Genomic DNA, 21,485 nt, shown 5'->3' on the forward strand with positions numbered 1-21,485 from the left:
CTGTGCTACAATTATTCTAACCTGGGTGCAAGTCTTTTACTTATTGTTAAAAATAAAAAAAAATTTAAATCTTCTTTATTCATGTCCCCTTCTTTACTATCCAACTATGCCTTTAGGATTAACAAAAGATATTTGTTTCTAAGTACTTCTTAGAGCATGTGCGTAATGTGAAATGAGTGCTATGTGGTAGTTTGAGCATTTTTAGCATTCCCTTTCCTTGAGATTGGAATGAAAACTGACCTTTTCCAGTCCTCTGGCCACTGCTGCATCTTCCAAGTTTGCTGGCATATTGAGTGCAGCACTTTCACAGCATCATCTTTTAGGATTTGAAATAGCTCAACTGGGATTCCATCACTTCCACTAGCTTTGTTCGTAGTGATGACTCCTAAGGCCCACTTGACTTCACATTCCAGGATGTCTGGCTCTAGGTGAGTGATCACACCATCGTGATTATCTGGGTCGTGAAGATCTTTTTTGTATAGTTCTTCTGTGTATTCTTGCCATCTCTTCTTAATATCTGCTGCTTCTTTTAGGTCCATACAACTTCTGTTCTTTATTGAGCCCATCTTTGCATGAAATATTCCCTTGGAATCTCTAATTTTCTTGAAGAGATCTCTAGTCTTTCCCATTCTATTTTTTCCCTCTATTTCTTGGCACTGATCACTGAGCATTTTGAGTAATGCTCAAAATTCTCCAAGCCAAGCTTCAACAGTACGTGAACCATGAAATTCCAGATGTTTAAGATGGTTTTAGAAAAGGCAGGGGAACCAGAGTTCAAATTGCCAACATCCATTGGATCATCAAAAAAGCAATAGCATTCCAGAAAAACATCTACTTCTGCTTTATTGACGATGCCAAAGCCTTTGATTGTGTGGATCACAAAAAACTGTGGAAAATTCTGAAAGAGATGGGAATGCCAGATCACCTGACCTGCCTCCTGAGAAATCTGTATTCAGGTCAAGAAGCAACAGTTAGAACTGGACATGGAACAACAGATTGGTTCCAAATAGGGAAAGGATTATGTCAAGGCTGTATACTGTCACCCTTATTTAACTTATATGCAGAGTACATCATGAGAAATGCTGGGCTGGATGAAGCACAAGCTGGAATTAAGATTGCCAGGAGAAATATCAATAACCTCACATATGCAGATGACACCACCCTTATGAAAGTGAAGAAGAACTAAAGAGCCTCTTGATGAAAGTCAAAGAGGAGAGTGAAAAAGTTGGCTTAAAGCTCAACATTCAGAAAACTAAGATCACAGCATCTGGTCCCATCACTTCATGGCAAATAGACGGAGAAACAGTGGAAACAGTGGCTGACTTTATTTGGGGGGACTCCAAAATCACTGCAGATGGTGACTGCGGCCATGAAATTAAAAGACCATTACTCCTTGGGAGAAAAGTTATGACCAACCTAGACAGCGTATTAAAAAGCAGAGACATTACTTGGCTGACAAAGGTCTGTCTATCAAAGCTATGGTTTTTCAGTAGTTGTGTATGGATGTGAGAGTTGGACTATAAAGAAAGCTGAGCGCCGAAGAATTGATACTTTTAAACTGTGGTGTTGGAGAAGACTCTTAAGCGTCCCTTGGACTGCAAGGAGATCAAACCAGTCAATCCTAAAGGAAATCAGTCCTGAATATTCATTGGAAGGACTGATACTGAAGCTGAAACTCTAATACTTTGGCCACCTGATGCAAAGAACTGACTCATTTGAAAAGACCCTGACGCTGGGAAAGATTGAGGGCAGGTGGAGAAGGGGACGACAGAGGGTGAGATGGTTGGATGGTATCACTGACTCGATGGACATGAGTTTGGGCAAGCTCCAGGAGTTGGTGATGGACAGGTAGGCTTGGCATGCTATAGTCCATGGGGTTGAAAAGAGTTGGACACGACTGAGCAACTGAACTGAACTGAACTTCTTAGAGAGACTCTTGAGTATGCGATCTGTAGATTCCTCGAAGGAGCACCCTTAATGGCTTGTGAGGCAAGTAATTGTGTGTTTATCCACTAGTGAGATCAAGTCAAAAAGTATTAGCCGCTCAGTGGTGTTCAACTCTTTGGGACCCCATGGACTCACCAGACTCCTTTGTCCATGGAATTCTCCAGGTAGGAATACTGGAGAAGGTAGCCATTTCCTTTTTGTGGGCATCTTTCCAACCCAGGGATTGAACCCTGGTCTCCTACACTGCAGGCAGATTCTTTACCGTCTGAGCCACCAGGGAAGCCCAAAAGGCAGGTAGGGGGATTCACTTTCTATGAATGCCTGTGGTTCCTGGAGACTCTGGCCAGTTCTAAATCCTACTGACTGAGAGGGACCTTGAAGTTCCCTCTAGGTCTCTTTTGTCACAGTGAGAACAAGAAAGGTGGTTTTTTCCTAGCAAGAACTAGAATTCCAAGGAAGATTAAAATTGAGGAAGTCTCCTCACTCCTTTTTGCTCCCTTCATTGTCTATGTGCTCCAGCTCCACACTCTTGAGTTCCCCAGAACAGAACTGGGACCTCAATGTTAGTCCATGACTAATAAGCCCATCCAACCAATTTAAAGTAAAACGTTTGTATAACTTTGGGAAAATCTTGGCCAAAATCTGTGTTGGTTTTTGGCAGTGCTAAAGTCAACATGTATTAACCACAAAAACACTGTTTTGTGTCCTGCAACTTTGGGGTTTTGACATCTAGCATTCGTGTTCATATCTAGCCCGTGAAGTTGGTGCAGTGTGGCATCTAACCCAATGCAAAATAACTAGTTTGTTGTGTACCTGCCTGACTTATAGCTTTAAAAATAAAAATCTCCTTATCTTGCAAAATCGTGGAAGCAATTTTTCTACTCTTTGCTTTGTCTGTCAGTGTTCCAGTACCAGCAGGACAAGAACAATGTCTCCAGGATCCCACTGCATCCTGTCTATTTTTGAAACAGATAAACTGAAAGGAAGTGAATCCAGGAAAAAAGCATGTTTGCTACTCTCTAGCTACATACACTGGAAAAACTTTTTTTTAAATTGAAAAAGTAGTTGATTTCTGAGTCTTGGTCTCCTTATTTGTAAATGGGAAGAATAACAACCACTAAGGCATCTTCCAGTCCTTAGGGTCATGCTGCTACCCTCCCGGCAGCCTTTCCTCCTCCAACATTCCTGTTGGTACTACTACTCATTAAAATTAAACCCAAGTGCCATTTTTGACACCCTCTCTCTGCTTAACTTTCCTCTTTCAGTTACTCAGCAAGAGCAACTGACCCCACTTCCTTAACACCTCTGGGATCTGGCCACTCCATTTCCACCACTGTGTTTGGCCATGTGAATGAACTTGTTCCTCATTTGAATAAGTGACTTTGTAAGTCAGGAAGGCTTAAAATTACATTTAGAGATGATGGAATAAATCAAACTCATGTATTTGTAAAGTCTGAAAGAATTTGGCCTCTCAGAGAAATAGGACTTCAATTTGACATGTAGGTATTTTAAGCTATTGTATGATTTTCAAGCTGAAAAGTTTAGTATCAATTTTAAGTGTATTAGAGTATATAAGAAAATTTGGTATGTACAAATTCATCATTGTATATATTTGATTACAAGATTTTCTTAAATAGTCAGGAAGACCTGTTAAGGTTGTGATTTTTCTCAAGTATTTGAAATACCTAGAAAAAATGGAATATATTAATATTATATTAAGATATTCTACAATCTCAAGAGGAATTTATTCATGTTTGTAAATGAGCCTATTGTTTAAGATGAGTTCTATTTATTGGACTGGAGTTGAACATTAAAATCAACTAAAATGGATTAATATTTATATGAATCTTAGAATAAGATTTAGAGGTTAAACTTGATAAAAATGTAAATTTGAAAACCTAAACTTTAAAACAGCATTAGTTTTAAACCCAAGCAACTGTTAATAATAGTCCTCTCTGCTCTCAAAATTCCCCCTCCAGACACTGACTTCACTGACAATAGTAAAAAGAGTTCTTTTTTTTGGAACTGCTAATGTATAGGGATTTCATCTGAAGCACCATAACATGTATTTGGTCTCAATTAAATACATGGGTGCAAAGTCAAACCAAGTTCCACAGCAGACACCAATTTAAATACTTTGGTTCCAGTATAACTTTTTGTGATTCATGAAGAGAAAGCCACAAGGTATCTCTTGGGGTCCTACTGAATTGCTGCACTCCAATGTATTTCAAAAACAGAGAAAATACCTTAGCCACTTGATTTTCTCCAAACTATGATACAGGCTTTACTAAAAACTTGTGATTCATTCTATAAAGCTAGAGCAGCATCTAGGCTGCTTCTTTTATCTGGCTGGGAGTTGCTACTGGTCAGATGATAGTCCCTAAAGCACAGCTGTCACAGATGGATAAAATTTATAATACAAATTTGGTTAACCTATAAGCTGTTTGCCAGGTCTCTGGGCAGCATGAGGAAACTTCTCTGTATTCACTTTGCTGACATCCCCACTCTTATCATCGGCATTTTACTTTGATTCCCCTTGAATGTACTTTATCATTTTAAACTCAAAATAAATAAGCTGTGAGGGAGTGGGGGTGGGATGAATTGGAAGATTGTGATTGACATATATCCACTACTATGTATAGTGAAAGTCACTCAGTCGTGTCTAACTCTTCGCAACTCTGTCCATGGAATTCTCCAGGCCAGAATACTGGAGTAAGTAGTCTTTCTTTTCTCCAGGGGATCTTCCCAACCCAGGGATCGAACCCAGGTCTCCTGCATTGCAGGCAGATTCTTTACCAGCTGAGCTATCAGGGAAGCCCAACCACCATGTATAAAGTAGATTAATGAGAACTGATTGTACAGCACAGGGAACTCTACTCAATGCTCTGTGGTGACCCAGATAGGAAGGAAATCCAAAAAAGGGGACATATATACGTGTACACATATAGCTGATTCACCTTGCTGCACAGCAGAAACTAACACAACATTGTAAAGCAAGTACACTCCAACGAAAGTTAATTTAAAAAATAAGCAGTGAGAACTGAATGAAGGGTTCTGCTACTTTACAGATTATCTTTTCCTTCGCTTTAAGAAATTTTGGAAGAAATACAGCTTGCTACACTCTGACTCATAGCTGAGTACAACTTTATGAAGCAGGAAAGTTTGTGGGGAGGATTCCAGAGCCAAGTCTTCACAGAGCCCAGTAACCATGTGCTGAACTGAATGTGAACAGACCAAGCATGAATCTACATAGAAAGAAATCCACAATGTGGCTCACCTCTACTTTCTTACCCCCTCACACAACCTTGCTCCACAGCCCATTGGATGTACCTTTGATGCTATTCCTTTATAGAAGGTAGAAAGTGAAAAGACTCAAGGGTTATCTTCCTTTGGTTTTTCAACAGGAGAACCGTTGGCATGCTGAGTCCTGGACTGGGTGTGTCCTCTGCATGGGAGATGCTCTCACATCTAGCCCCTGGCCACTAAACACTACTAGTCATTGAAAATCTATGGGAGTAGACTTGTTTGCCAACAGCATCCCACCTACGAGGGCAATTTTCTTGCCCCATCTCCAAGAACCACTGACCTCAGTAGAACAGAGAAAATTTTCCACTTTATTTTTAACCCTTTGAACTCTGTGTAGGGGCCAAGCTCTTTGCCATGTCTCTGGTTTAAAACAATGAGTAGCCTCATAAACAAAGGAAGTAGTAAGGCTCATCTGTGCAGACATCTCCTACCCCATCCTTCTGTTGCTGGGCACAGAGCCCGGGAACAAGGAGAGGAAGGAACTTATGTGGTGATATGAGCAGGAAAGGAGATGGTAGAACATTCGAGTTTGAGGGAGCTTAGTAATCATCTATTCAAACACCATCACTTTACAGATGAAGAAAGGTTGTGACTTGTTGCCTATAATAAGTATTCCAAATGTGATTTATTATTGCAATAGCTATCTTAAAATTGCCTAGCCACATGCAAGGGTGTTTTAATTCAAAAGTTCTCCAATCCAAGGATTTGGGTGAAAGAACAGTAGCTAGAGATGATCCAGGCAGCCAGTGCAGTGAGGATTGGGGAAGTGAGATGGGGTGTGAGGACTGTGCTGGGCTGCCAGATCCACCCTCGGGGCTGAAGCACTTACTTCCCCCAGTTGCAGCTGGCTGCAGCTGACAGTCTTGGAATTGCCTTCACCCAAGACTCCCTTCTCAAGACTGGGGTATATGTTCCACCCTCACCTCCCTACTCCCATCAAATCTGAATGGTGACCCAGCTTCAAAGCTGCCTTTGGGGTCACTGATGCCTTTGCTGTAACTGCCTCATGTTCAAAGCCTCCCACTACCTAATCTGGCTTCCCTCTCTCCTCCTACCAGGGTTAATCCTAAAACACTCCCAAATCAATGTTCTGCTTGCTAATCTCCTCATCACTATGATTAGCTGGGGAGCCTACCCTGCAAAGGTGGGTACCAGATGTTGTTAGAGAAAGCAGAGGCTAAAAAGGGATTCTGGAAGTGAATTCCCAGCCAGCCAGCGGGCAATAAGGACCACATCCCTGGGAGCCTGCCTGGCTCCAGCCCTGGGTAGTAGTGCAGTTGTGAAGGCTTCGGCCTGTTGTGAACGGGGATGGATGGCAAGCTGGTAAAGAAATGCATTAGGAAGTGGATCTGAGAAATATTGGGAAATTATAATTCTAAGAAAAATGGAATTGGATGGCTCTGCCTGTAGGCATTAGATAATTTGGAAAAAGATCATAGACGGCACAAAATGATTAATCAGCAAGTAGACTAGATATGAAAGGCAGACAGCCTCCTTGGAGCACATCAGATCCTCCTCTTCCCACTGGCAAAAGGCAGGGAAATCTAAGGACCACGTCCAGAACTTAATCATAATAGTTGCAGAGCTCCAGAGAAGGTTGAACTCTTAGCCTAGCCAGGTCTATAATCATGGGACCCTACAAACTGAGATGACCACATCTGGATTGATGCACTAGGACACATTAACCTCTCAGAATCCACAGGGGGCCCTGAGCCTGCAAAAGCGGGCAGCACTGTTGAAGGCGGCACATTCCCACTGGTGTGCATGAGGCCTCCTTTGGTCTCTGCCCCACCCCACCTCCTGCCACCAGATCAGCAAATAGAGTGAGTTCACAACACAAATGCGAAGGAAGCAAAGGAGTAAACCCCAAAGGACCTGCAGCACCAAGAGAGGACATGGGAAAGTCAACTCCAAGATGTCAAATCAAGGGGCTGGCTCATAGGACGCAAGGCAGGGTTAGAAAGAGTTTAGCAATATGGGAACACACTCTTGGGATAAAAGATTTAACACCATGGCAAACACCTCAAGGCAGACACGTTTCTGGGATGGTTTAGTCTGGGCCATCACTTTCTCAAGCTACTAAATGAAACAGAACTGTCAGATTTACTGTAGCAGACAGTGAAAGGGGGGATGAAAAGGTTCAGGAAAATGGGTGTGCTAAAATGGATATGCTATAACACAGGAAACCTCATCACATAACTATGTTTAGTGGGAGGGCCTTCAGTTTACTGAAACAGTAAGGGATACTGCCAAGCAGGCCCCTAGAATCCCTGAGATGCCTCCTCTGTAGGGCAGGGCACTTATAAGAGAGGCCACTACACAACTAGTCTCCCTGATAAAAAAATGAGGTTGAAAATATATACAGTGGAATATTACTCAGCCATAAAAAGGAATTAAATTGTGCCACTTGCAGAGTATGGATGGACCTAGAGCCTCCTAGAGTCTCTCATACAGAGTGAAGTAAGTCAGAAAGAAACAACAAATATCATATATTAATACATATATGTGGAATCTAGAAAAATGGTACAGATGAACCTATTTGCAAAGTACAAATAGAAAAATAGAGATGTAGACATGGACACATGGGATGAATTGGGGGACTGGGATTGGGATTGACATATATAACTATTGATACTACATATAAAATAGATACCTGTTAATAATAAAAACCTACTCTATAGCACAGGGGAGAAAATCAGGTACAATTTGCTTGTAGGATAAATATTGTTAAGCTTAAAAATTCATTCCAATATATATTAGGTACAGACAAATACTGCTTGATTCCACTTATACAAGGTACTAGATCTTCCCAACCCAGGAACTGAAACTAGATCTCCTGCATTGCAGGTGGATTCTTTACCATCTAAGCCACCAGGGAAGCCCAATCCTTGGCCTGTAGGATAAGAGCTATTATGTCATGAAAACTCAAGTGGAATGATTGCTGTTTTATAGTCAGGCAATATAGTAAATACAAAAGTATTGTATCATTTGGAAAATGGCAAAGATTAGGACCACTTTTAAAGACCTAAAGGATGCAGGCATGATGGTCCCTTTAACTCACCAGTGTGGCCTGTCTAAAAGCCAGCTGGATCCTGGAAATAGCCTACTACAAGTTTCACCAAATATGTGGGGCATCCCAGGTGGCGCTACTGGTAAAGAACCCACCTGCCAATGAAGGAGATATGGGAGATACAGGTTTGATCCCTGGTTTGGGAAGATCCCCTGGAGAAGGAAATGGCAACCCACTCCAGTGTCCTTGCCTGGGGAATCCCATGGACAGAGGAGCCTGCCTGGCTAGGCTCTAAAATCCAGATGGATCCTGAAAATAGCTTATTACAACCTTCACCAAATATTTACATTAATTGTACATTGACCAAGGTGTGGTATCTTTTAATAGAGCAGATTAGCAAATTCTCAGCTACATGGTACACAATCATTAATCTGGTAAATATTTTTTCTATTCTCATCAAAAAGGAAAATAAAAACAGCTTACGTTCACTTAGAACAGACTGTAATGTACTATAAATACTATAATTATAGTCTTGCCCCAGGACTAGGCTTAGTTCTTGTCCTCTGTCATAATATAATCTCACCCCCAGCCTAGAATTTCACCCTGGCCCACACTGTGGATGACATCATGCTAACCTGACTAGATAAGTAACAAGTGGCAAGTGTGTGAACAACCTAAGTAAGACACATGTTCTCCAGAGAGAGTAAGACAAAACCTATGAAAATTTCAGATTTCTATCAACGAAGTGTTTAGGGATTCAGTGGTCTGGGGCTTGTCAGGACTTCCCCTCCAGAGTAAAAGATGAATTTTTGCATCATGCACTTCCCATCATGAAGAAGACGCACAATGCCCAGTGGGCTTCTAGGGTTTCTTGAGGAAGAACAGTCCATTTCTGGAATACTACTTCAACCAGTAAATTGAGTGGACGAATGGCTGTCAGCTGAACATGAAAATGTTCAACAACAGCCCCCTGCTACATGGCCTAGATTTTTGCCCATGTGACCTAGCAGAACTTAGGTATTAGCAGTATCTGTGTGGAGTTTATAGCAAGCCTTAGTTAGAGATCATAATGTAGACCTTTAGGGTCCAGGATCAAAGTTATGCCATCTAAAGTGAAAAGTTACCCTCTTTCTGGAAAACAAACAAACAAACAAACAAAACAGTTTCTAATGGGTGGCTTAGATGGTAAAGAATTTGCCTGCAGTGTGGGAGACCCAGGTTCAATCCTGGGTTGAGAAGACCCCCTGGAGAAGGGAATGGCAACCCACTCCAGTATTCTTGCCTGGAGAATTCCACGGACAGAAGAGCCTGATGGGCTACAGTCCATGGGATTGCAAAGAATCGGACACAATTGATCGACTTTCACTTCCTGTTAGCAAGGGAGCAACAAGTTATCATGTGGCCAGAGCTGTCGTCATTAGTCAGGTTCTATCAGACCCATAGGTTGTAAAGTCAAGCAACAATCCACTGTGAGATGAGAGTGTCATATCTGATACCCGGCATGGGTGGGTGGGGCTAGGGGTGGGGAATAAGAAAGCAGTATGATCAGGTGTCCCAGGCCCCCTTCTCATCCACGGCTAATCCACCAGTACCTCACCCTCAGCTCACACCTATGGCCACACTCAAAGTGGGGAGCTTCTCTTACAAATAGCTCATCAGTTCAGTTGCTCAGTCGTGTCCGACTCTTTGCAATCCCATAGACTGCAACATGCCAGGCTTCCCTGTCCATCACCAACTCCCAGAGCTTACTCAAACTCATGTTCATCCAGTCGGTGATGCCATCCAACCATCTCATCCTCTGTCATTCCCTTCTCCTCCTGCCTTCAGTCTTTCCCAGCATCAGGGTCTTTTCCAATGAGTCAGTTCTTCGTATCAGATGGCCAAAGTATTGGAGTTTCAGCGTCAGCATCAGTCCTTTCAATGAATATTCAGGACTGATTTCCTTTAGGATTGACTGGTTTGCTCATGGAGAAGGATAAAAGCTGAAGTGAGTCCATACATTGTCAACTCAATACACCCAAATTGACAGCAGCTGCACTTAAGCTTGGAGAAGGCGATGGCACCCCACTCCAGTACTCTTGCCTGGGAAATCCCATGGACGGAGGAGTCTGGTAGGCTGCAGTCCTTGGGGTCATGAAGAGTCGGACACGACTGAGTGACTTCACTTTCACTTTCATGCATTGGAGAATGAAATGGCAACCCACTCCAGTGTTCTTGCCTGGAGAATCCCATGGACGGGGAGCCTGGTGGGCTGCCGTCTCTGGGGTCGCACAGAGTCGGATGAGACTGGAGTGACTTAGCAGCAGCAGCAGCACTTAACCTTGATCTTGGGTGGCTTTGAAAGACAGGAGGAAGGGGAAATCATCTCAACATCCCAATGAAGAGAGCTTTGAATAGTGCACTTGGTCATTCACTTTGTGTGGAAAGCAAGTGGCCTGAAGTTAAAATATACATAAACTGCTATAGATTGAATGTGCCCCACCCCCTCCAAATAATATGCTGAGGCCCTAATCCCCAAGGTGATGGTATTTGGAAACGGGTCTTTGACAGGGATCCAGAGGTAGATCTGGCCATTGTAGCTAAGCCCTGATGTTGCTTTTTCTTTATGTAATGCAATTGCCTGACTTAGGCAGCACCACCAACAAGGGCTTATAGAGTATTTGTTCCACATCACATCACACCAGGATGAGTGATTCCCTTTACAGAAAAGGAGATGTGGCATTGAACACATGACCTCTGGATATACTGGTACTATCCTATACCATGCCAGGCAGATGCTGCTAGTCTAATATTGGGATGAAAGGCCTTTTGAAGGTACAGCTTAGGTGTCTGCTCAGAGACAACAGACAGGGAGGATGAGGCCCACTCAAGGATTCAGTGCACATTCTAAATCAGTGACCACTCTATGGTGCTGTGTCCTCAACATGTGAATATGTGGTTCCAGAAAACAAGGGGTAGGAGCAGGAATAATATTTATCATTATTTCTAGTGACCCCCTTTGGAATATTTTGCTTCCCATCACCCTGGCATCTCTAGGCCCTACGTGTTGAGGTATACTGGTTCTGGAAAAGAAAAATGTTTCTACTTGGGGATAAATCAGGAACCCCATTAAGCTTTATGCTATAGCAGCCACCAAGAATTTTGGACTACTCATTCTGAAGGATAAGCAATCAGGAATTGTCAATCAACCAACCACTCACTCAATCAGAGTCAATTTCCTGGCAGATCACTAGAGGGAAATCAGGCTTCCTTTACATGCAGAGAGGCATACATAAATATGTTAGGCACCCGAGCAATTCACTTAGGCATCTCTTGGTATTATTCCCTTGCCCAATTTTGCCTGTAAATGAATAAGTGCAGCAGCCACAGCTTGAGAATGGAATGGAACCAGCCCTCAAGAATGAGTTAAGCAGAAGTGCCAGCTGAGTGTCAGGGAAATCCACCATGGATAGCAGAAGAGGGAGGAAATGGGCATGAATCATGACTTTGAGATGAGCACCAGTAATGAGGCTGCAGCTCATCCATCTAACTTTCCTCTTAGTTTACCCCTACAGTAAACCAGAGGCACACCAGAATTCTAAAGATCTGCTCCAGAACTTAGATGAAGGGAATTGGAGTGGCACAAGGGGCACACTGTAGTGAACACTGATTGCTGCCCAGATCTGCCTCCATGATGGAAGGGTCCACTCCCCAAGCTGCTCAGTTCAGTTCAGTTGCTCGGTTGTGTCCAAATCTTTGCAACCCAATCGGCTGCAGCACGCCACGCTTCCCTATCCATCACCAACTCCCGGAGCGTACTCAAACTCATGTCCATCGAGTTCGTGATGCTATCCAACCATCTCATCCACTGCCGTCCCCTTTTCTTCCCACCTTCAATCTTTCCCAGCAGCAAGGTCTTTTCCAATGAATCCGTTCTTCGCATCAGGTAGCCAAACTATTGGAGTTTCAGCTTTAGCATCGGTCCTTCCAATGAATATTCAGGACTGATTTCCCTTTCTGATTGACTGGTTGGATTCCCATGCTTCTAGGAGTGCTGGAAAATACCCTCCTCCTCAGCTGCCAGCAGACTCCAAATACTGCCCTCAGCTAAAAGGACCTGTTTCACAACAGGTCTCTGTCTCTTAGGGACAGAGTGAATTTGGTAATAACTTGTCCATGCAGGGGTATCGTGGTCTTAGCCCTTTGATTCAACTCAGACAACTTTGAAGACTGATCTCCCTAAGGGGTCGGTGGATGCTTTTCTAAATTACATGACTATTTAACTTCTCCCTTGGCTCAGCCCTCCCTCCTTCCTACCTTCCTTCACATGCACTTATCCTGAGAGCACTTTCCAGTAAATTCCCTGAATGCTAATCTCATTCTCACAGTCAACTTGCTGGGGAGCCCAATCTGCAAAAGACAGAAGGAAGGTGAAGAAGCAGGTACCTACTGAGAAGCATGTAACTATTGTGAACGACTGGGGCTCAGACTCCCTCGAGTCCCTTCAGAGGCTGCTGAACATGTCTTGGAATTTCCCCATTGAGGAATGAGGGGGTCAGAGTATTTATCCACAAGTTCCTACCCTTCACTGCTTGAGGGGGACTCTCTGGGGGCATTTCATACTCTGACACCTCCTTCCTGCTCTGTGTGTGAGCTGAGGAAGCCCCAGCAGCTAGAGGACACCATCAGGTAGAATATCTTAGGAAGCCAGTGGTCTATGAGGGGGCTGTCCACAGGGTAGGTGTAGTGGTTACAAGAGGAACATTGTAACATCATCTGCAAGAAGTCACATGAAGCCATGCACTCTATTTCTACTGAGGCGGAAAAAAGCTAAATCATGCTTGTGAATGATGATAGAAATGGACCCAAGAGGACTGCCGGAATAAAGCAGCACAGGTTGAGGCCGTAAAGAGGGAAAACATGGAATGACTCTCTGTCATCACGTGTCTTCAGGATGGGGTGAGTGAGACAGCACCAGTAAAGTGTGGGTGTGACGGGGAGCTTGGGAGGGAAGGGCATGTTATGACCACATTTTACAAATCTACAAGCATTTTACTGGTTCCTGTCTTGAAGCAGAGACAAAGCTCTTGAAAGGAACCATCATGTTCATCTTCAATGTGTAGGAATGGCAAAGGTTTGGGGGCCATTCTTCCCTCACTGCAAAACGTCATGATTGATGTCATAGAGAGAAAAACTGTGGGCTTAACTCTGCTACTGAAACTCCTGAGATCAGTATTATCTCACGTATAAAATGGAGATGATAATATCTATTTCATGAGGCTGTTGAGAGGAGTCAAGGAATATGAAACGACTGACACGACTCTCAGCAGATAAGGATGCTTAATAAATGCCCACTGCCCTTTCTTCAGAAAAAATTTGGGAGTGAGTGAATGAATGAACCTAAACTTACCTGAAAAAGTAACATTATATAAATTCATAAGTTGTCATAAAAGGATTAATGAAAGACTAATGTTATGCTGATTGCTGTCATGACGATTCTTGAGTTGTCATGGAAAAGACAAATTTGTGTTAGTTCTGATTTCAGTGAAATTGTCAGAGAGTTTCTAAAAGACTCCAATATGGATAGTATTTAATTTTCAAACTACAGTATGTCTAAGTGAAAACAAAGTGACAGCCACAGTGGTGATTGATTAGCTCATTAGGAATCTGTTTATTATTAGAGTCTTTAAAATGCCTTTTTGAACCAAGGCCACTCTACTCAACTTGATCTTTTTATGACAGCTTGAAATTTAAGAGAGCATCTTCCATTTCTCCAGAGCTGTTTTTTTTTTAAACTATTTTTTGATGCATTATACCCTAAGTGGGAGAACAAAAAAAAAAAACACTTAATACTTAATCCCACTAATTTTTCCTCTGAAGGGTATAATTCATCTTTCTAACCATTCCCCATTCATTTTACCCACTCAGTGATACTCAGCATGACAAGGAATAAAATAACTTATTCAAGGTCACTGGGTGAGAGAGTTTCAGGATAAGTTTGGGTGGTTTTTATTCATCTTCCTGAAACTTCAAATCCTTACAGTTGCAGGTACACCCCAAATCCCTGAATCTGTCATCACTAGATATTTAAAAGAGAAAATACAGAAAGATCTTATGCTTTGAGGATTGAAAGAAATAGTCTCAACTGATGGAAGTCTTCAGAAAATCATACACACCCCAAAAGAAACACAGTAGATCCGGGGAAGGATGCCAAGGGAGCCGGGGAGGACAAGGCAAGCAAAGGTGATTTGTGGTAAGAACTGAGAGGGGGAGTTGGTTTTGCAATCTGCTAATCACTGTTTCAAATTAATTAACAGTCAGAAGTGGCTTAAAGCCATCTCAATTTATTTGCAAATGGCAAGCAGTAACAATGATAAAAAATAATGATAGCTAATTTTGCTGAGTCAGTAGTCAATGCTTTGTATTAACAGTCAGTATTAATACTTTGTGACATTAATACTTTTGTATCAATACTCAGTAAACTACTTTGCACTAAGCATGTACTCAGTAAATATTAAGTACAGTGTCTACTGTGTGTATTGGGGATTGCCAGGTGGCTCAGTGGTAAAGAATCCACCTACCAATACAAGAGAACCAGGAGACATGGATTCAATCCCTGGGTAGGGAAGATCCCCTGGAGTAGGAAATGACAACCCATTCCAGTATTCTTGCCTGAAGAATCCCATAGATAGAGGAGCTTGGAGGGCTATAGTCCATAGGATTTCAAAGAGTCAGACATAACTGACCAACTGAGTGCATGCACGCGTGCGCACACACACACACACACACACACACACACACACACTACTGTGTAGTTAGTTCTTTACAAGGGTTATCTCAATCCTATTCCTGCTCAATGATTTGAGTTCTTTTATTACTGTTGCTGTTTAATTGCTAAGTCATGACCCACTCTTTGCAATCCCATGGACTGTAGCCTGCCAGGCTCCTCTGTCCATGGGATTTTTTCAGGCAAGAATACTGGAGTGGGTTGCCATTTCCTTCTCCAGGAGATCTTCCCAACCCAGGGATCAAACCTGAGTCTCCTGCAATGGCAGGCAGATTCTTTACCAGTGAGCCACAAGGGAAGTCCCTCTTTTATTAAACCCATATTATAACAGATGAGGAAAATGAGGCTTACAGAGGTCATGTCATTCAGGGTTCTGACAGGGAAAAAAATGATCTCCTAATGGGTTTAAGTAATGAAGCTTCTCTTTGGCCTCCTTTATACAATTGTGTAAGAGCTGACTCATTGGCAAAGACCTTGATGCTGGGAAAGATTGAGGGCAGGAGGAGAAGGGGATGATAGAGAATGAGCTGGTTGGATGGCATCACTGACTCAATAGACATGAGTCTGAGCAAACTCTGGGAGCTAGTGAAGGACAGGGAAATTTAGTGTGCTACAGTCCATGGGGTTGAAAAGAGGCACGACTTAGCAACTGAACAACAGCAACACAATTGTGGGCAGAGCTAAACGAAATCAACAAGGGAACCAGCAAGAGCTGCAACCATGAAAGATGTCCACTGCCAGAATCCTGGCCCCACAGCAGAGGGGGGCCCCAACTCCTGCCCTCAATCTATCTGGTCTTCCCATTGGCTAAATCATCCAGATACCAAAGGCAAGGTAGTCTAATTGCTGCACTTGGTGGAGGTAAGCCTCCCAGGGCACAGACCAAGAGGGAGAAAGATGGAGAACAGATCCAGGAGCGCAAATGGTGAATAACTTTGCTACATGGCCACCTGGTCATTTGGCAAGAGTGACTTGAAGATTCATGCCATACGACGTATGGTAGGTCCAAAGGAACTGCTTCATAATTGTTTGCAGCACAGGCCCTAGAAATGGAGTTGAATATCTTACCCAGCCATACTCTAACTGGGACAAATTCAACCTCCATTCTTTTGAGCCTGAAGAGAGACTGGAGACCAGAGAGGAAGCCAACTGACCCCAGAGCCCTTAGAGGTAGATGGGCAGGCCTGGCCTGTGTGGGTTACCAGCTTGGGGACTGAAGAACAAAAGTGAATATCTCCCTACATTCTCTCAAGGCAGTGATATCTCGGGTTCAACAGACAAGACAAAGTAATTTCATTAGTGTCACCACCATCCTAGTTTAAACTTTGTCCCTTCCTAACATCCTCAACAGATGACATAAGGCGCAAATACAATTGCCATCAGATCCTTTAGACCTGGAAAGTATATTCAGATTACAATAATAACAACATTACATTTCAACTAAGCCAAGGCTCCTGCAGCCTTTTTAGTTTATTTATATTCAAATGCATTAGTTTAAGGAACTTTTAAAGCAGTCCTATGAAGTGTCAAGGCGATATAAGCCTCCTTTAGAGGTGGCCCTTAAGTGGCAAAGGAGATCAGTCCTGGGTGTTCTTTGGAAGGAATGATGCTAAAGCTGAAACTCCAGTACTTTGGCCACCTCATGAGAAGAGTTGACTCATTGGAAAAGACTCTGATGCTGGGAGGGATTGGGGGCAGGAGGAAAATGGGATGACAGAGGATGAGATGGCTGGATGGCATCACGGACTCAATGGATGTGAGTCTGAGTGAACTCCAGGAGTTGGTGGTAGACAGGGAGGCCTGGCGTGCTGCGACTCATGGGGTCGCAGAGTCAGACACTACTGAGTGACTGAACTGAACTGAACTAAGTGGCAGAGATGGGGTAAGACCTATAAAATCACTTTTACTGAAATAAATCAATCTCTCTCTGTTTCTGTCCCTATCTGTTCCATGCCCCTCTTAATCTTTAGGGACTCATTAAATATATGTGTACATATACCGCATATATAGAGGTATCCCCATTTTTCAATAGCTTGCTTTATGCCAGTTGGCTTTTATAACATTAGTACCTACTACATTAGTACCCATTCTCACTATCTGGAAGAAATTCAAAGAGAATTTTCACTTTTAGGAAAAAAGGCAAAATGTGAAAACAGTGCTCAGCATTTGCTTTGCAGCAGCTAGTATGGAGGCAGCTCCCAGACCAGCAGAGAAGGTGCTTCCTCCCCGGGAACTACACTCAGCAACTCAGCATCAGGCTGCCAGAGCTTTGAACTGTCTGTGAGCATCTGTGCTTTATTTTGACTTGTTTTGAGCATCCATTAGGAAGATGTGCCTTAAGGTAACTGCTTCTTTGCTTTAACCCATTTCTGCTTACCAAGAGTTTGATACTAACAGTCTGCTTTGGCCTAGCAGGGGAAAGGGATGTGTTTATGTGTGTGTGTGTATGTGTATGTGTAAAAACCTTAGGATTGGACTTTGTCCTCTCTAAAGTTGAAGATGTAGGTACCTTCCACAACCATCAAGGCCAGAGTATAGCTATCCCAGTCAGGTGAGAATTTCTATGCACAAATCCTGGAGGAAGTAGAGAAAGACTTGTGAGCAAAAGACACGTTTCAGAAGAGAAATGCTGCAAAAGTCACCCATTCCCGGTTCCTCACTACATATATCTCTAAGACACACCCGAGCTAGGGATATTTAACTTGGATTGGAGATTTAAAAACTCCAGTCCCTTCTCATACAAGCATTTCAATCTCCTAAAAAAATTCAATCTTCATTAATCCCTGAGAGTAATCAGAAACATTATGGTATCTGCCCAAGACTTTGTAAAAGTTCTGAGAAGGACAAATGGTAACAAGAAAGAAAGCTGCTTTCTGCTCCCCCTGCAAAGTTCTGTTTATTCCACAAAGGAGACACTGAGGTCAATGGTGACACATGCGGGGCAGGGAGGAGGGGTGGTTGGGGGAGGTGGTCTGGTAGCAGAGCCAGCTGGACTGGGTTAAGGAATGAGAGGGATTGAGGAAATAGAGATGGTAAGAGCAGAAATGCACCGCTTTTAAAATTCCCATTTGAGTAGTTTGGTTGTGAAGGTAAGAAAAGAGATTAGGCATCAGCTGGAGGTGAATGGGAAATCAGTGAAGTTTCTTTTCTTAAGGAGAGAAAAATGGAAACATGTTTAAATACCATGGGGATGACCTAATGGAGAGACAAGGGTTGAAGACAGAAGATAAAAAAAAAAAAAAAACTAACAAGAAATGGCATGAGTTCAGTTCAGTTCAGTCGCTCAGTCATGTCCGAGTCCTCGTGACCCCATGAACTGCAGCACACCAGGCTTCCCTGTCCATCACCAATTCCCGGAGTTCACTCAGACTCATGTCCATCATGTCGGTAATGCCATCCAGCCATCTCATCCTCTGTTGTCCCCTTCTCCTCCTGCCCCCAACCCCTCCCAGCATCAAAGACTTTTCCAATGAGTCAACTCTTCACATGAGGTGGCCAAAGTACTGGGGTTTCAGCTTTAGCATCAGTCCTTCCAAAGAACACCCAGGACTGATCTCCTTTAGAATGGACTGATTGGATCTCCTTGCAGTCCAAGGGACTCTCAAGAGTCTTCTCCAACACCACAGTTTAAAAGCATCAATTCTTTGGCGCTCAGCTTTCTTCAGAGTCCAACTCTCACATCCATACATGGCTACTGGAAAAACCATAGCCTTGACTAGACAGACCTTTGTTGGCAAAGTAATGTCTCTGCTTTTTAATATGCTATCTAGGTTAGTCATAGAAATGGCATACAATTCCAAATTGGGGGGTGGACGCAGGGGCGGTACTGGGGTGAAACTGATCTTGGATGGGGAGGAAGGACAATCACTCCATTCAGCAGAAAGGAAGGAGGAAAGAACAGGTAAAAACAGGAGAGGTTGTGTAGATCTGGAAGTGGGAATGTAAGGTATTTTTCAAGAATAGTTGCCATTAACATGGATGGACATAGAGATTGTCATATTGAGTGAAGTAACTCAGATCAGATCAGTTGCTCAGTCATGTCCGACTCTTTGCGACCCCATGAATCACAGCACGCCAGGCCTCCCTGTCCATCACCAACTCCCGGAGTTCACTCAGACTCATGTCCATTGAGTCAGTGATGCCATCCAGCCATCTCATCCTCTGTCGTCCCCTTCTCCTCTTGCCCCCAACCCCTCCCAGCATCAGAGTCTTTTCCAATGAGTCAACTCTTCGCATGAGGTGGCCAAAGTACTGGAGTTTCAGCTTTAGCATCATTCCTTCCAAAGAACACCCAAGACTGATCTCCTTTAGAATGGACTGGTTGGATCTCCTTGCAGTCCAAGGGACTCTCAAGAGTCTTCTCCAACACCACAGTTCAAAAGCATCAATTCTTCGGCACTCAGCCTTCTTCACAGTCCAACTCTCACATCCATACATGACCACAGGAAAAACCATAGCCTTGACTAGATGAACCTTTGTTGGCAAAATAATATCTCTGCTTTTGAATATGCTATCTAGGTTGGTCATAACTTTCCTTCCAAGGAGTAAGCGTCTTTTAATTTCATGGCTGTAGTCACCATCTGCAGTGATTTTGGAGCCCAGAAAAATAAAGTCTGACACTGTTTCCACTGTTTCCCCATCTATTTCCCATGAAGTGATGGGACCGGATGCCATGATCCTCGTTTTCTGAATGTTGAGCTTTAAGCCAACTTTTTCACTCTCCACTTTCACCTTCATCAAGAGGCTTTTTAGTTCCTCTTCATTTTCTGCCATAAGGGTGGTGTCATCTGCATACAGAGAAAGAGAAATATCGTAGGACATCCTTTGCATGTGGAATCTAAAGAAAATGACAGAAATGAACTTATTTACAAACTAGAAACAGACTCACAGACTAAGAGAACTTACTGTTACCAGTGAGAAAGGGTGTGGGAAAGGAACAGTTAGGGAGTTTGCGATCAACATATACACACTGCTATATTTTAAGTGGATAACCAACAAGGACCTACTGTGTAGCACATGGAACTCTGCTTAATGTTCTGTGGCAGCCTGGATGACAGGGGAGTTTGGGGGAGAATGGATACATGTATATGTGTGGCTGAGTCCCTTTATTGTTCACTTGAAACTGTCACAACATTGCTAATCAGCTATACTCCAATATAAAGTTGTTTTAAAAAGAAAAGTCATTTTCCTTATGAATTTAAAAATTGGTCCTTATTCTCAATTCTTACCTACCAGTTGCCAAAAGATATTTGAGAGTTCAATAAATGGATAAACTTGAGGATTCTTTGTGTTTGTATGATTGAGTCTGTGTTTAGCAACATTGCTGCAAAGAAGGTTTTAAAAATTCCAGATGATCACTTCCAGCTAGCTTTTTGGACCACCTATAAATGCATCATTTCACAGCAGCTACAGTGAAGTTTGGAAGTCCCCTGCTCAACTGTAAACAGAACACTCTCTGCAATTCACTTTTCTCTTTTCTTTTTTTAACCTATGTTAGGAGGGCCCAAAACTCCCTTCACTCTGAGTGTGCAAATTAGAGGGAAGCAGTGCCTATGTGTATAAAGACCCTGATGCTAAGAAAGATTGAAGGCAAAAGGAGAAGAGGGTGGCAGAGGATGAGATGGTTAGATGGCATCACCAACTCAATGAATATGAATTTGGGCAAACTCCGGGAGAGAGTGAAGGACAGGGAAGCCTGGCCTGCTGCAGTCCACGGGCTCGCCAAGCGCTGGACACGACTTAGTGACTGAACAGCAGTGTGCCTGTGTATAGCCCCTGTGGATGGATGCTGTTTCACATTTACAGTCTCTAATCTTCACTGAGTCCATAACATTGCTCATGATCTTTTTGCTTTTTTGAAGGAAAAAAAAGTAGATAGAAAAGGTATAGAGGCTAAAATAATAAATTTCCATGTACCCATCACTAGAATCAACAAATCTGAACACTTACTTATATTTAGTTCAAATCTTTTTTCTTTTTACTAAGAGGCATAAAACATAACTGATAAAGCTGAAATTTCCTTGAGTGTGGAAAAGCCTCAGTACAGCAAGGGGATAATCAGTTGACCAAAATTCCCAGAAGGGAGATTGGTGGTTCATGGCAGTTTTGAGGAGAAAACTGTTTTGAGGAGAAGCACGGGTGAAGATATAAACCTAGGAAAGCAGGGGCCTCCTCTCCACTCTAGCAGGAAGGGAGGAACAAAGGGCGGCTATCCATTCTGAGCTGGTGGTGGAGAGTCCAGAGAGTTTTTGTCTTAGAGTTTTTTTTTTTTTTTTTTTTCTGTGATCAAAGCCACTTAAGTCCATTCATTTCTTGACAGTGAAGGGAAGTTGTTGTGTTCAGGAATTTGGGGGAAATGGAGATTGGAAAGAGCCCTTGGTGCAGGAGGCAAAACGGGACTTGATATGGTTCTAGGTCAGCATATTGCTTCCTCTGGGTCTTTAATCAAATCTCCAG

The sequence above is a fragment of the Bos javanicus genome, chromosome 6 (genome assembly GCF_032452875.1).
Source record: "Bos javanicus breed banteng chromosome 6, ARS-OSU_banteng_1.0, whole genome shotgun sequence".
Classification (NCBI taxonomy): Eukaryota; Metazoa; Chordata; class Mammalia; order Artiodactyla; family Bovidae; genus Bos; species Bos javanicus.